The sequence below is a fragment of the Pteropus medius genome, unplaced genomic scaffold, assembly GCF_902729225.1.
Source record: "Pteropus medius unplaced genomic scaffold, Ma_sr-lr_union100, whole genome shotgun sequence".
In the NCBI taxonomy this organism is placed as follows: Eukaryota; Metazoa; Chordata; class Mammalia; order Chiroptera; family Pteropodidae; genus Pteropus; species Pteropus medius.
Window position 1 is genome coordinate 13050038 of NW_024340849.1, and position 17470 is coordinate 13067507.

Consider the following 17470-nt stretch of genomic DNA (forward strand, 5'->3'; position numbering starts at 1 on the left):
TCTCCCGCCCCCCCGCTCCCGCGCGCTTTCCTCTCCTGAAACTCTAGGGAGGAACGCCCCAGGTTACAGCGGTGGGTGGATGCCAGTAGCCTTGGCCGGTATCTGTGTATCTAAACCTTGTTTCTGAGAAGGGCTGAGCCCTGGCGAGTTCTAGGACGCTCGCAAGACTGCAGCTTTAAAAAGTACACCTTTTACCTAGAATTTCCGTTGTTTAGTAACCCCGGGGTGGGGGACTGGGAATGGAGCGGGTAAAGGGGAAGTGGAGATTTCTATAGCCCAGGCGGGGGTGGAGAGGCGGGTTTAAGACCGAGAGCCACCCGACATTGAAAACCTTCAAAGTAACAGATTCTTCCAAAGCAGGTTGCGCTCGGTTTGCCTCCGAAGATTCAAGCTAGCTGAGGTTGCGCAGATGTTGCCTTTGTTTAAAGAGACAGTAATTAAGGACAGGGTGGACATAAGTTTGAGAAGCGTGACCTATTTTCTTTTGATCAGCTGTCAAAAGAAGAGCAGGGGGTCTCCTTAAGACAGCCCCTCCAACCACTTCCAGCTGTTAGAGAAAACTTGATAAGAAAACAAGGACATAGCCTGGAATATTGTATGTGCCTTCCTGAGCTGGCGAAAGGTTTAGAAAACAGTTCTTCGTCTGGGTGACCTTTTACCGATCCCTTCCTCTCTTCTAGCTAAAGAGCCCCCAAAACCCACCCCTCCAACACCACCCTGCCACATAAAATGTGCAGCGACGTTATTCATAGGTCAACTATTGAGCTCTGGACAATACCTTGCCAATTATTCTTTCAAATAGCTGCTTCTCTGTGATATCAAAGCCTGAGTAAGAAAGTGAACGATCCCCGGCATTGCTAAACATACTCACATCTTTATGTTACGACACTAGACAGGCAAAATAACTCAGTTTTGTTTCTCTGCTTTTCCTCTCCCCCTCACCCTGTCCTGCTGTCCTCTCTTCCCAGTCCTCACCTTATATACAATGGCTAAACACGGAATCATTTGAAAACACTTAATGTTTGAAACGCAACCCAAATTGGACAAAAGTTTACCAGAGTGCAACCTACTGTTGGTACAGGAGTGCTCAGACTGAAATAGGGCAGCAGAGGAGCAAAGCTGGGGAGAATCCATCTGGTGTGCCCCAGTGCTGAATGCACTCTCCTCCACACTTGCTCAGGGAGTATCTTGTGCCCCCAGGCTGGGACATGGATAGGTATTGTTTTATACAGAAATGTAAATATACAAAATTTCCATTTAAATAATAATTCTTCAAAATGATAAACTCATTTACCATGCTACTAAGATAAATCTGCTTCTGGGAATTGCATTTCGGTGTGCCTGGGAGCAGTCACGTGCTGGCAGTTGAAAGGTGAGTTGCATATTCTCGCTGCCTAGCTCCCTCCCTTCCTTCCTGCTCCCTCCCTCTTCCCTCTCTCTTACCATCCCTCCCCCTTCCCTCGATCAATATTGGCGATCTCAGGGAAATCATGAAATCGTATTGGCTTCTTTGTGTATAATTTTATTGGGCTAGATTAAAGCAGATTTTTCACGTTTTTCTAATGGTGGTTTAAGGTTTTATATTTCAACCCAAAACCCACTTAAAATGAAAATGAATGTGCTCTTTTAGTCAGCATCCTAATTTTTACTGAATTAGTTTTGCATGTTCTTTCTGTTTCTTTCTACAAAGGAAAAATATTTATTTTCTACTTGAAGATAATTTTAAGAATGTCGGTATATTTAATAAGATTTTGAAATATGTTTTGAAATCTCTTTGATGTTTCTTTCTCTATAGTTCTTTACATTAAAATGAAGAGTTGCTTTCTAATTGCTCCTTATTTAGCACACATACTCTCACCTTCATGAGTTCTGTAACTCAGAATTTTTTCTTTTAATTTGAAGTGACGCTCCTCAGCATTTGATTCACAAGACCATATAGAAATGTGGTAGCAACAGTGCTAGTTCATGGCTGTTAGAATTTGGACAAACAGTTGCACCAGCCATTAATAGCAGGACCATTTCTTAGCATGCCACATCCACAGGTTTGATTTTTTTACAAGGTCAGACACTTAAATGGATCAAAAGAAGCATGTAAATACAATACAGCTTTGATGACAAATATAAGTTGCCATACTTACAAGAAAAAAAAAATCCGAACTTGAGTTAGGAATTGTAGAAAAAATTGGAAATTTTTACTGTCAGAGCTTTTCATATATATTTTTACATTAAATTGTTTTTAGACTCTGAGAGGGAGAGATGGACATTCAATTAAAACAGAGACCCTATAAATTATTCACACACACAAAAATAAACAGACCACCAGTAAACTCACTCTGGATAAGGGGCCCAACAGCTTTGTTTTTACCAAACAACGATAACCACAGCCCAAATCCCAGGAAGAGGAGGGCTGCTTTTTTCCATCCAAATGCTCAAAATGCTGAAGAAGGTTTTGTGTTGGGCAGAACACAGTTGTGCTACAACTGGGTTTATCAGAGCAATACAAAAAGACATAATGGTGGGTTGATTTGAACTATTTTATTTTTGTCCTTCCCCAAACCATCTGGCGTGTGAGTGTAGGGGTATTGATCAGGATCTGTGAGCTGCAGACCCCATGCCAATCTATAGCGTTTCTGGCAATCAGCGTTGCCTATGAATTGCAGCTGTCTGTGCAGCTCCCGAACGGAAATCTTCAAAAAAATCCCCCCCTTATCAAACACATCATCCGTTCAGTGGTAAGTCAATATCATTTCTTTGTCATGTCGTGAGCAAGGATTATGTAGGAGAAAGTTTTGTTGTCCGTTGTGAAGCCAAGGCTTGCTGTGCTCTGCCTCCCCCCTTTTGGAAAAAAAAAGGAAGAATAGCAATTTTCTAGCCATTGAATGGTAATGGCTTTCCAGAAAGGCCTCAAGCGTTTGTATGAATCAGACAACAAATGCTGTTTTAATATTATGGGGGAATTTGAAGAGGAGGGGGAAATTCTTCTGTTGCTGTACACGAATAAGTGATAATAAAAGGTTTCTTTTAACGGTACAGAATTTTCTTCCCCTTTCCTCGGAGCCCCTGGTGATGAAGACACCACAAGTCTCTGTGATTACACTGCAGATAGATGGTGGGTGCTTGCGATGGAAAAGAAGCCCTCGGAATTGTGCCTCCATTTGATATCTCCATTAGCTTCATTTTTCCTCAGCCTGAAAACTTGCGCTGGTTGAGCACAGGAGAAGAAAACTAAAACCTAAACCCGGCCCTACTAACTCCCTTCCGCCTCTCAGCTCAGAAATTCACTGACAGTTTTCAAATTCCAGTTGAATCTAGGAAAGTCAAAAAAAAAAAAAAAGTTTTCCAGGTGCTGAGACCAAAACAGTCATTTTCATCCTCCAAGTGGAGGTTGTTAAAATCGAAAATTCTAGGTTAGTTGGCAGAGCTGGCAGGGAACTGACTGCCCTTAACTTTCTGATTGACAGAGCACACTTTGCTCCGGAATGGAGGGTAGAGTTGGAGTTTGTTTGTGTTCTTTCTACGCTCACCTAGCCTCTGAGGAAATGAAAAATGAAGGTATGGGGAACCCTGCCCCGGGGGGTGTTCTTTTGGAACCCTAAGCCCAGTGTCTGGCTTCGAAAGTGGGCAGTAGGGCTGCGGGCGACCGTCGCGGGGTGGCTGGGCGGGGGCCAAAGCTACCAGAGCCTCAGTAGAGGGTGGGTGGGGTTGAGGGGAGGAGGAGATCTCACCCCAAAGAGCGCAGGCACCTGCTCCTGTGGCGGCGAGGCTGGAAAGGCAACGGCAGCTCCAACACTGAGCACCACAGACTTAAGCTGCTGGCGAGTCCACCAGCCCAGTTTTAAAGAAAGCCAGGGGGGACTAGTCAGCCGACCTTGATCGCCCCCCTCCTTCACTCCTGTATATAGGGGACCGTTTCAGTTTTGTGCCCTCAGGGACACACACGCATGCAAGCACACACACGTCTCTGTCTTTCTCCCCTCTATCTTCTCTGGGTTCCCAGGTCCCCTCGAGGGAGGAGTTTGGGAGGGAGTGAGTGCCGAGACCCCTGATTCGGACAAGAGGTAACTGTCGCCGAAGCTGAGTGTCTGGACTGTAGCCCTGAATTCCGGGCCCACCACAGAACCTTGTCTGGGGCTCCCCTTCTGGTTCTGTTCTCGCGGCTGCTATCACCGTGGGAGCAGGTGGGAGACACAAGCTGACTTGCTCCCGGAAAATGAAATTCCAAAAAGTGAAGAGGAATTTGGGGATTCGAACCTCCAAAGATAAGGGCTTCTTTTGGGTGGGGGCGGGGAGCCGGCAGCAAAGCTCTGGCAAGAACAGCTTTGTCTCTAAAATATCGTGGCACTTTAAGAAAGCAGGTTATTAGTCCGAGAACGACGACGAATTTTCTCATCGTGGTTTTTAGTTCCTGTCCCATGACTTCTTTCCCCTAAAGCCTTGTACTCTGTTTTAAACGGTGTGGGTCTGCAGTCGCACTTATTTTTTTGTTTTTACAGCGAATTTCCAAAAGTACAATGCAAGTATGCTTAAAATAAAGTTTTCCTCTCCTCCGCTTGTCACCCTGCAAAGAAACTGGCGTGAGGTCCTTTTGTTCAGGTCAAGTTGTGTGTGAAATCTTTTTGTTGTCCTTTCAAAGGGAAGGCAAAAGTTGCAGTAAAAAGGACAAATTGAACTCTGAAAGTAGAGCTGTTTTCCAGTTGCTCCGAGACTCAAACCACGGGAGTCGTTTTTTATTTATTACCTTCTGAAAACGATCATTTATTTGTTCTGAATATAACTATTTTTGTTTGAGGACTCAATGTTGTTTAGGTATTAATACAGTCTTTTTGTATAATTTCAATGGTCTACCTACCATGGAATTTAAAAAAAAATAGAGTATTTAAAAAAGAGTTGGCCAGATTTTAAACTTGAGAAATATTATTTCTGATTTCAAAAGATAATATTTCTATTTGAAACTAAGAAATCCAGCCGAGGGGTTTAAAATATTTATGAGAATCAGACCATTTCTTTTTTTAAAAAAATCACATGATATACTTTTTAGAGTCCTTGGTATCAGCTCCCAAACATATTAAATAAGCAAGGGAGTCTGAACTGATCTTTCAAGGTAACACGATCAAAAGTAATAGAACACCTTCAGACTACTTTAGGAGCATTTTAGCTTTGGAAAATCGCTTAGATGCCACTTTTTAGGATTTTAATTTTTTCGCTTCCAAACGTGTAAGGAAAAGTAACTCTGGCCAACTGCAGGATTGAGAGGCGGCCGTTTGGTTTCTCTGCGGGCTGTGGTTGTTGAGGAGTGTGACAAGGTCCCTGAGGGCCACTGGAACCAAGTCCGGGGCCGGGCCTGGTCCGGCACAGGTGGTTTGGCTGCTTCCAAAAAACCCGGGCTGCGAGCGCGCCCCGCCGCCGGGGTGGGAGAGCGGTGTGGGCGGCCCTCCCGACTTGGGAGGGAGACCTGTTGGCCTCGATGAAGCGCTGCTTGTGCCGGCCGTCTGGCGTCGAGGCCGCGGACCAGGTGACCGCGGGCGAGGCTGTGAGCGGCTCCGTGCTGTCCTCGACCTGCCCTCCCGGCCCCGCGGGGTCCGCCGGCCTCCGGGCCCGCGCCCACCGACTTCTCGGGGAGGGTGCTGCGCGGCCCCGCGGCTCGGGAGGCGGAGGGAGCCGGCCAGGATTGATGTCTAAATCAATGCCGTTTCTAGGCGCTTCTCTCGGCTCCTCTCCATCTTCCAAAGGCAAATCGCCTCCCGAGGGTGGATTTCTTCTCCCTTCGCAAAGTCAGCGTGAGGCGAGTGCCCGCACGAAACCGAAAGCGCAGCCCCACGCCAGGCGCCGAGGGGCAGGGGCGATGGATCTGGAAGAAGCGCCAACATGGAGGGAAACTGCTGACTTGGCAGCCACGCCGCGGCAGAGCATCCAGCTCGTCCCTCCTCATCCTCCTTCCCTCCCAGGCCACCCCCGCTTGTTCCCTACACCTGAGTTCCGCTTCGCTCTCCCACCCCGAGGGGCGCCCGGCCTCGCGCCGCTGCCCTAGCCCGGGCGCAGGGCGAGTCCCGTCCCTCCTGCCCTCCTTGCTGCCAGCTGGGCCCCCAGTTCGGAGGGACCCCTCGTCTCCGACGCCGAACCCGGCCCTGCTCTGGCAGGCCTGGCTGCTTCTGATTTAATTATTCACTGATAAATTAGACAGCTGCAATTGTGAAAAATCAGTGGCCACTATTGATTCCGGGAACGCGGAGGCGGTGGGGAGGCCGCAGGGCGCGGGGCAAGAGACGGAAGTGGGCCGAGCCCTCGGGTGCCCTCGATCGGGCGACCTCGCGTGGCCCGGGCCCCAGGCGAGCACGCGGCAGGGGCCGCCGCCGAGAGTCAGGCTCCTCCCCTCGCACTAGGCCCGGCGGGGTCGGGGTCGGGGTCGGGGGCCGAGTGCGCGCGCGTGGGGCACAAGGGCCCGGCTCCCCCTCGGGCCTGCTTTCGTCTCCTGCGGAGGAGGTGAAGGGGCTGCGAAGAGGCAGGAGGGTGTTGAGGTGGGTCTCTCGGGGGTCAGCCCCCAAGGGGCCCCTAGGCCTGGCGCAGCTGCCCCGCCTGGCGCCCCCGTTCTGGAGACGGAAAAGCCGACAGCAGGCGCTTCCGGTCCCCGCACACCCGGGCGCTGGGTTTACTATGGCTGCGGACCGCACCCCGCCGGCGGGCGAAGGTCACAAGCTCGGAGGGTCGCGCTGCCCTGCGTCCTTCGCTGCAGGACGGACGACCGGGCCCCGGGACACCCTCGTCCCGCACGTGCCGCCCTCCTCGTGGGCAGGGCGAGCCGTATTCACTGGAGAATGGTGAGTTCCCGCCCCCGCAGCACACTTCCTGGTGACCTCCAGGCAGGATTGAGGAGCCCCGAGGGCAGTGGGCTCCCCTTCTCTCTCTTCTTTGCCCCAGGAACTGAGAAATGTTTGTCCAGAGGAAGGACGTGTATGCGTCCTTAGAACAAGGAGCTAACACAATTGTGTGGAGAATACACGCTAAAGAAGCCATTATGGTTATATTGACACAAAAATGTGGAGGGATTCGATAGGGTCATTTGAAACTGTACAAAAAGCTGCTGCTATTTCTTCTTTTTTGGTATCTATATCAGAAAAGCACTGGAAGCCAGAGGGGTAGTGCTTTGGTGTATACATTTTTTGTCCTCTTTGGTCGTATTAAATCCATGTGGCTTTCCATTATAATTTGAAATTATTTTTTTATACTACATTTTATAGGAGTCACAGTTTATACAGGTAATTTATAGGCTATGTAGAACAACAAAAAAGGTTTAAAGTTCCTCATCCCCAAATGTTTCATTTTCTTTCTTCTTAGAACTACTTTTAAATGTTTACTGCCTTCCTTTGTTGGTGAAATGTGTTCTTCAGACTTGACCCTGGAAAGAGTTGAGCACTGGCTCCCTGGAGATCAGATACAGAGTTAAAAAGAGACCCCGGTAACTCATTGCCTGCTTAGTAATCCATGGGGCTGAGTATAGGTCACTGAACACAAAATGGCCTTTCCTGTCTTGCTTACTGAGAAGGTTTGATAGATTTTGTAATGGTTTTCCAAGTATCATTAGACTAGGGAAACCTGGCTTTGGGGCTTTGTGTTCACATAAACCAAATATGGTGCTCTATGTGATGGTCTTTACTTACCAACATAAACTGTAACGAGAGAATATTTCTTAGGACAATTCTGAAACATCATGCTTTGAAACACCATGTTTTAAACATAGCTAGTAATAAAAGTCCTTAAAAACTTTCCATCTGGGCTTGTGAAAGATTTCTGAAAGTCTTTTAAATGGTATTCTGTATACATCTGCTACAAGAATATATTTGATTTGGATGCAAATTAGTGTTGTTCTTCCCTTTTTTTAGTATTAATTTAAGCAGGGAATTTGGGGAGGGAAGGAATGAATTATGGTTGATTTCACTTTCAGCAAAGTAAAGGTGGGGTTAATGGAAGCATTTTTAAACATTTACAAATCAAAGGTTAGATAGTCATGAGTCATGAGTAAAGCAACCTTTTTTTTTTTTTGCCTTTGCAGATGCTGTTCCCTCAGTGCCTCAGATAGTGAATTCTTTCTACTCACAGTGCACCTGGTGAGTGTCAGCTCATACCTGAAGTTTTAGTTCCCATTTATAGACTTCTTTTTTGAAGCTATTTGCATATCTAATTTCCTTTGGGAAATTTTTTTAAATTTCCTTTTATGCTCATTTTAATTTTATTCCCCAGCTCTTATGTTAAATATTGTAACAAATATTGGAACATAAATGGGGCAGCAACCAGGTACGATAATCAGAATATGGGAGAGTTCTTGGAAACTGTGAAGTGTTATACAGAAAATTATGGTGACGGTCAATTGATTCATTAATTTATTTGTTCATTTAAGAAATATTTATTGAATATTTCTTATAAGAGGTGCCTATTAGAGTTTTGGGTTGCAAGTAAGAGACATTGCCTTTAACTTAAGTAGAAAAGAACTTCCAGGGAAGAAACCAGGAAGGTCACAGAAGCAATATTTGGAATGCAAGAGATTGAAGCTTAGAACACAAGCAGGGACCACGGGAAGAATAGGAGCAGAAGCAGAGTCAAGGTCATGCCATGCAATAGACTGATTAGGAAGCCCCTGTGGACATTGTTGTCTCTGTTGCTGCTGCCAAGAGTAACTTTTAAGCTATTCCTGTGTTTTGATGTTGCCTGTATAAGACCCAGTTGGGATGGGGGTGGGGGTGTCTTCTCCTATGGCACATACCAGGGTCCTAGCTACCAGAGGTGAGGAGGAGGGGCAACTCTGAGACCAGAGTTGCTTTCCCCTTTATTCTCTTTTGGGTAAGGTTGGATGTTCGTTAGAAATTACAGATTTTGGAGGTGCTGCGTGTAGTCTACCACCTTCAGTCTCAAGGTCAAGGGTATGGTGGATACAAGCTCTGAATCTGGAGGCAGAGCCTGGCAGTCCTACTGTTGTTTAGCTGTGTGACTTTGAGCCTCCCTCCTCTTGTAGATGGTCTTCCAAGGTCCATTCCAAGTCTGGTTTGATATGGATCCCCTTTAATTGAAATGGGGTCTTTATGATAATTGGGTTAATTTCCCAAGGGCTCTTTTTTAGATATCCTAAATCTGAATCCAAGTAGTTATGGGATATATAGCCTTATGAAGCTATTTCTGATGGTATATATTTGGAATGATCGACTTCATATTCCAAAAACTTTAAGGATTCTCTTTTTCAAAAATGAATTTTCTTTTATTTTTAATTCCAGCGATCTGATTCAATGAATGGATTTGTTGCTTTAAGTTTTAAATTCCTTTCTGAGATTTTGGTTCTCATCTGAACTAATTTTCAGATCAAGAAAGGCAGAAGGAACAGAGGACAGAATGAAGAAACTGTCGTGATTTAATGTGAATGGTGAGACCAGAGTTGCTTTGGAGTTATGTCATTACTGTGTATTTACTACAGAATTTTGACTGAGATATTACTTTTGGAGAGGATTTTAAATTTTCTGTAAAATAATTACAGGGAAAAATCCTTATTTAAAGTCTGTTTCTTCAAAGTGGAACCATAGTGATATTTACTATATAATCAAAGTGTCCTGACTGGTAAGATGTGGGGACAGTTTCAAGGGTCATGTTTAACATTAGGTTTGTTACACAATATAAGCAAATAGCAGCAACTCCAGATATTTTGTATTCTTGGTATTCTGAAAAAAATTGGGTGTCAATCAAATGAAGGCATATTAAATCAGGATCACTTGCCTTATAAATGAGCTATCTGTATGACCTATTTAAAAAGTGACTAATCCATTGGAAAACCAGTCATTAAAAATACATATATACTTAAAATATTGATTTCTGCATGCTGGGGTTGCTTGTAGTAGTGGGGGTTGAGATGGAGTGGGGGGAATGAAACAGGCAGTGGGAGGAGTTATAGGAGTTTATTGATCCATAATGGAGTAAGTTTTTCTTTGGCTTATTGTCCCCTTCTCTATGCCACTTTAAATCCTACTCATCCCTTAATATTGTGTTTGTAAACTTTCTGGGTAAGACCATAGTAGGAAATGGATTTCATGTTGCAATCCTAGTACATATACAGTATTTGCACATTTCAAGAAAGAAAGACACTTTTTTAAAGGTCCTGTTGTAGCCAAACTTGTATTCGAAATTAATTACTAAAGTAGGGAGCCTGGTCTGATGGTCCTGGAATGTGTTATTTTCTTCTCCAAGTAGTGTTTCTTGCTGCTCATTCAGCACATCATCTAAAGCTTGTTATTGTTTTTTGTGTATGTGGGTCATAGGCTGTCTTAGAAAGCACTTGAGGATGCCATTCTAGAAGGAAGTTTCTAGTGACATACCATAATGCTCTCAATCTTATCTTTTTTCAGTATTTTTATTAAGGGTCTTACTGAAGGTTAGAAGGACCACTCATCAGATTTGTAGGTGACACAGATCTAGCAGCCATAGCTAATATATGAAACGGCAAAATCAAGATTCAAAATGAAATATGAATGTTGGAATGAAAACCAACATGATTTAATTTAGCAAAGAACAATATAAAAGCCCTTCATTGAGGCTGAAAAATATAAATCAAGGAAGGTTCCTAGATTGTGACAACAATGCATGAAAAGATGGGGGTATAAATCTTATATAAATGAAAAACAATCCAAAAATATTATTCTGCATAAAAAGCTAATGTAATTTTAGGCTGCATCACCAGAAATATGGTATATAGCTTACACGGAAGGTAACCGGTTTCCAATATTCTTGGCTGAAGATTTATCTAGCTCTAGCTACCTTATTTTAATATAAACATTGATAAGTTATAGATTAGCATGAGTTCTCAGGATGTGAGGGAAGAGAAAGCCATGCTTCATGTGGAAGAGTTAGAGCAAATGTTTAGCCTAGAGAAGAAGCAAATGCTATGGTACATGATTGCTACTTCAAATATTTGCCTGGCTGTCACGTGGCAGAGGGGGGGTAGGTTTTCCTGTGCCCCAGGGCAGACTTAGGACCAAAGGGTAAAAGTGACAGAGGAGCCGAGTTTGATTCTAATAATTAAGGTTGTCCAAGAGTACACCGAGTTGCCACATGAAGGGGTGACTCCTTCACCCAGAGGAGAGTTCTACAAAGGCTCAGCGACTGTCTGGCTCAGATGCTCTTAGTAAGGATCAGCTGAATTAGGCGACGGGTTGAAATAGATGATCTCTCTGGTTGAACTTCAGAATTCTCTGAATTGCATGTTTAAAAAAAAATACTGTGAAAGTGATTTTATATAGATGATTTTAAGAGAGATTATATTAATATTCAAGCTTGTAAGAACTTTAAAGGTACACAGTAGAGCATTTTATATCTCAAAGCACTTTAAAACTATTCCCTTATTTATGAAAACTACAGTTTTTCTTGTCTGCATTTCTAAAATCTGGAAAAGCTCTGGAAACCAAAAGTTTTTTGGATCTCAATATCAAATAACCTTAACTGAACTGAAAATGAGACTATTTCAGTCTTTATTCCACTTAGAATGGACATCTGCAGAAATATGATTGTATTCGATTGTAGGCTGTCCAGATCCTGTTGGGGGTTATGATTTTTACTACTAATAACTTTCACAATATCTGAAAAACTCTCAATTCTAAACCATCTATCTCCAAAGGATTTGGTTAAGGGATTGTTAGTAGTAGTTATCTTAATAATAATACGTTCTTGTTTTCTCAGGGTAACTTGACTCCATTGCCCAGAAGTATAGAAAATAAACTACATTATTTCCCCTGCTAGAATGATTCTCAAGAGCTATAAACTTGTCACAGAAAGAACTTTCTCTATGAGCCAAATTTATGCTAAATACTGAAGTGATAAGTTGCTTTGCCATTTCCATATATATTTTATGAAAGGGTCTGTGGCAAATATTATCAGTGTCAAGGATCTCCTTCTAAAGCATATTTGATATTACTTAAGGCTGGCTCTGGGTGACAATGTCACACTTTTCTAGCCTAGGTGGAGCATTTAGTAGGATCAGTTAATTAATGGCTTTCATTTTATAAATCCTTTCTATGACTATTACTCTGTACACATCCGTGGAACACCTACATACTCCATGCTGGCCCTAAGCTAGGCAACCATGTTTACAAGACAAATGAGATGAGGAATGTAACCTCAATATGCTCACACATGCATTTCACCCTGAAAACAACCTGTAAGATAAGCACAGAGATTATTGTTCCTATTAAAAAAATGGAATCTCAGGGAAGTTAGGTGACTTGCTTAGGGTCCCACATCTAGTAAGTGGTAGAACAGGACTTAAATACAAGACTTTAAATTCAGAGTCTACTTATCTTTCCATCATATTAATATATATTGAGAACCTGTTGTCTTTCATATACTCATACAAAATGTATCTTCTAACCTGACCCTTATCATAGATGTTAACTTTTACTTGGCTACTCAGAATTTGTAGCCACTTTTGGTGTTTGGAGAATGTACTATGAAATCCTCAAAACCCAAACTCTCACTTTTCTCATCCTCTGGTGGGGAAGATCGAGTTAAGTTGGGACTTGGGAACATCAACTAAGTTCAGTCAGTGAGATAGGCCTCCCTGGAGGTAAGACACCAAAGAACAAAAGAGTGGAATTTAAGCTGGTGAAGGTGGTGCATTGTGTGTCCAGCAGTGGCAGCTCATCAGCCAGGCTGAATCTTTGCCTGTGATTTCTCATGCTTAATCTTCGTTGATTTCTGACTATTTTCTAGACATGATTCTCATCCCTTTTAGTCTATCCTGTGATCTGTCTGATTTCCTTTCACTAAATTTGTCTCCAAATGTAAGCCTGAGTCAGTTTGTATTCTTTTCAGCCAAGAACTTTGACTAGAAAAGATTCATTTTATAGATGAGATATTGAGAATCGATCAGATTTTGGACATATTTTGAAGGGACAGCTGATAGAATTTGATGAGGGATTGGATATAGAATGTGAGAAAAAGAAAGGGGTTCAAGGATGACTTCAGAATTTTTGGTCTGAATAATTGAATAAAGCTGCTATCAATTCCAGCTGTCTCTTACTACAAATAGCCCCCCAAACAGTGAACTAGAACAATAGCCATTTTATTATCTTCATTGACTTGGTCTTCCCATGGTGTCATGGCTGGATTTTGAGAGGAGTTCTCTCTGAAGGTGAACATTTCAAGAGAACCAGGAAGGAGCTGCATAGCCTTTAATGGCCTAACGTCAGAACTCACAGAGTGTCAATTTTACCATATTCTATGGCTAGAATTATTTAAAGGATCATCCAGATTCAAAGAGGAGGGGACATTGGAGCATCAAAGAATTTGAAGCCATGTTTTAAAACGGTCATACCATCATTAGGGAACTTTAGCAGAGGTGAGGAAGATCGAGAGAGGAGCAAGTTAAGGAGGGAGGTCACATGTTTGGACATGTTGAATATAGATGACTGTTAGGTATTCAAGAGGCAATATTGGGTAGGCAATTGGATATAAGTCAGGAGTTCAGATGAGAAGTTAAGGCTAGATCTATCTATCTATCTATCTATCTAGATATATGTACATATATAGATAGATGATAGATAGATAGATAGATAGATAGATAGATAGATAGATAGATAGATAGATAGATATAAATGGTATGTAAAGCCACAGGACTGGTTGAGATAGATCATCTAGAGACGTAGCTTTATAATGTTTTGAAATCAAGAAGTGTGTTACCTCCAGCTTTCTTGTTCTTGTTCAAAATTGCTTTGGCCATTTAGAATCTTCTGTGGTTCTAAATGAATTTTAGGATTGTTTTTTTCTATTTCAGTAAAAAAAAAGCCATTGAGATTTTGATGGGAACTACATCGAAAATATAGATCACTTTGGGAAGTATGGACATTTTAACAATATTAATCCTTTCAGGGATGCTCTCTATTTATTGTATCTTTTAAAATTTCTTTTGTTGTTGTTTTGTAGTTTTTAGTGTACAAGTCTTTTACCTTTCTTTAAGCTTATTTCTAAGTACTTTATTCTTTTTGATGCTATTGTAAATGGAATTTTTTTCTTAATTTCCTTTTCAAATAGATCCTTGTTGGTGTATAGAAGCACTAGTTTTTGCATGCTGATTTTGCATCTTGTTACTGTATTGATCTTGCTTATTAGTTCTAACAGTTTTTGTGGAGTCTTTAGAGTTTTTTACTTATAACATAATGTCATCTGTTAACAAAGATAATTTTACTTCTTCCTTTCTGATTTGGATGGCTTTTATTTCTTTTTCTTGACTAGTTGCTCTAGCTAGGACTTCTACTGTTATGTTGAACACAAGAGGTGAGAGTGGGTACCCCTGCCTTGTTCTGGATCTAAGTGGGAAAGCTTTCAGCTTTTCATTATTATTTATATTGTTAGCTGTAGGCATTTCATAAATGGCTTTTATTGTATTGAGGTAGGTTCCTTCTATACATAATTTGTTGAGACTTTTTATCATGACAGGTTGTTGAATTTTGTCAGATGTTCTTTTGGCATCTATTGCAATGATCATGTGATTTTTATCTTTCATTTTGTTAATGTGGTATAGCGCATTGACTGATTTGCATGTATTGGACTATTCTTGTATTCCAGAGATAAATCCTCTTCGTCATGATGTATGATTTTTTTCATGTGCTGTTGTATTCAGTTTGCTAGTATTTTGTTGAGGATTTTTGCATCTATGTTCATTAGGAATATTGGCCTGTAGTTTTCTTGTGGCATCTTTTTCTGGCTTTGGTATCAGTTTGAGTCTCGCGTCATAGAATGAGTTTTGTAGTGTTTCTTCTAATTTTTGGAAATTTAAGAAGGTTTGATATTAATTCTTCTTTAAATGTTTGGTAGAATTCACCCCTGAAGCCATTTGATCCTGGGCTTTTCTATGTTGAAAGTTTTTAGGTTACTTCTTCAGTCTCCTTATTTGTTATTGGTATGTTCATACTTTCTATTTCTTCTTGATTCAGTCTTGGCGAGTTGTATGTATCTAGGAATTTCTCCATTTCCTCTAGATTGTCCAGTTTGTTAGGGTATACTTGTTCGTAATAGTCTCAAGTTTCTGTTTATTTCTGTGAGATCAATTGTAATTTTGCATCTTGTTACTTTATTGAACTTGCTTATCAGTTCTGACAGTTTTTGTGGAGTCTCTCTTCTTTCTTTTCTGATTTTATTTGAATCCTCTCCTTTTTTTCTTAGTCTAGCTAAGGTTTTGTTGATTTTTTTTGGAAAAAAAAAACACAACTCTTAGTTTCATTAATTAAAAAATATTTGCCTGTTCTCCATTTTGTTTATTTCTGCTCTAATATTTTCTTCTTTCTGCTAATTTTAGAACAGTTTTTCTGGGTACAATATGCTTGACTGGCATTTTTTTTCCCAGTACTTTGAATATATTATCATATTCTCTCCTGGCTTACAAAATTTCTGGTGAGAAATCTATTTTATGGGGGTGTGTCCCTTGTATGAGACAAGTCACTTTTCTCTTGCTGCCCTCAATATACTGTATTGGTTCTGTTTCTCTGGAGAACTCTGACTAATACAGTTACATGTATAATTCTTTTTTTATAGACTGCTGAATTTTATTTACTAATATTTTACTGAGGATTTTTGCATCTGTATTCATGAGGGATATTGATCCGTAGTTTCTTTTTTCATATTGTCTTTTTCTAGTTATAGTATCAGGATAATACTAGCTTCCTAAAATGAATCGGGACATTTTCCCTCATTCTGGAAGAGATTGTGTGGAATTGGTGTTAATTCTTTAATTGTTTAATAGAATTCTCTAATGACTCCTTATGAACCTGGGGAGTATTCTTCTGGGAGTTTTTAAATTACAAATTTAATCTCCTTAATCTCCTTATGGTATTGTCCTATTTCATATTGGGTGCTTCATGTTTGTTTATTTATTTATTTATTTATTTTTTGAGGAATTGGTACATTTCATTTGCCAGATTTATATGTATAGAATTGTTCATGGTATTCACTTACTATTTTTTGATGTCTGCAGGATTTGAAGTGGTATTCCTTGTTTCATTCCTGATATTGATAATATGTGTCTTCTCTTTTTTTTTGTCAGTTTATTAGATGTTTTTCAATTTTATTGATCTGTTTTTATAGAACTATTTTTTTATTTCATTGATTTTCTCTATCGCCTTTGTGCTGTCAATTCACTTGGTTCCTGCTCTTTGTTTCCTTTCTTCTAATTGCTTTGGGTTTATTCCTCTCTTCTTTTTTAGGTTCTTGAGGTGAGACGTTGCTGATTTGAAACTTTTCCTCTTTTCCAATGTATGCATTTAATGCTATAAATTTCCCTTATAGCACTACTTTAGCTGTATCCGACATATTTTGATATGCTGGGTTTTCAATTTCATTTAGTTCTATGTATTTTATAATTTCCTTTGAGAATATATGGTGGAGTATTTTGATGTGTGTTGTTTAGTTTCAAAGTTTTTGGAGGTTTCTTGTTATCATTCTGTTGTGAGTTCTAGTTTGTCCATTGTGTACAAAGAACGTACTCTATAATTTCAGTTGTTTAAATTGGTTGAGGTTTGCTTTGTGGCTCAGGATACAGTTTATGTTAGTATATGTTACATGGATGCTTGAAAAGAATGTGTATTCTGCTGTTGTTGGGTGGTGCGTTCTATCAGTTAAATGCTGTTTAGATCCTGTTGGTAGGTGATATATTCTTGCTGAATTTCTGTCTAGTAGTTGTATGAATTATGGAGACATGGTGTTGAGATCTCTAAATATAAATGTGGATTTGTCTATCCTTTCATTTATTTGTCTTTATATTTATATATCTATTCTATATATTCTTAACATGTTTTGCTACTCTGTGTACGATGAAAACTCATTTAGGATTATTATGTCTTCTTGTTGAATTCACCATATTATAATTATATAAAATCCCTCTTTGTCTGGTAATTTCCTTTTCTCTGAAGTTTATTTCGTTGCTCTTAAAGTTTACCAGTAATAGTATAGTCATACCTGCTTTATTTGATTATGTTTACATGAGATATTCTTTTTCATTCTTTTACTTTCAACTTACCTACATAGTTATATTTGAATTGAGTTTCCTGTAGACAGCATGATTTTTAATCCACTCTGCCAATCTTTGTGTTATAATTGTTTTATTTAGATTATATTTAATTATAAATATATTAGTGCTTAATTTTTGTATTTAGTTTGGTCTCTCTTTTTTCTGCATTTTTCTCTGCTTTCCTATGTGTTGCTTAAATATTTATTAAAATTCCATTTTGATTTCTTGATATTGTTTTTGCATTTATATCTCTGCGTAGCTTTGTTAGTGGTTGCCCTCGGTATTACATTACATATACGTAATTTATCACAGCCTACTAGTGTTGATATTTTACCAGTTCAAGTGAAGTTTAGAAATCTTATCTCTCCCTCATTTATAATAGACTCATTTTGAATATTTCCTTCGCATCCACTTAGCACCTTTTCAGACAGTCTTATAATTTTC

The 17470-nt window shown here is 40.6% G+C and overlaps 1 long non-coding RNA gene across 4 annotated transcripts in view; it reads left to right on the forward strand.

The window, feature by feature from the left end:
- Positions 1-3465: 3465 nt before the first annotated feature.
- LOC120584865 (uncharacterized) overlaps positions 3466-17470 on the forward strand; it is a 51308-nt gene continuing 37303 nt past the window's right edge. The window contains exons 1-4 of one of the 4 annotated variants that reach the window (XR_005648166.1): positions 3466-3552; positions 5697-6815; positions 7333-7453; positions 8048-9406. This is a non-coding gene — a long non-coding RNA (uncharacterized LOC120584865). The other 3 variants (XR_005648165.1, XR_005648167.1, XR_005648164.1) reach the window with 3 other exon arrangements.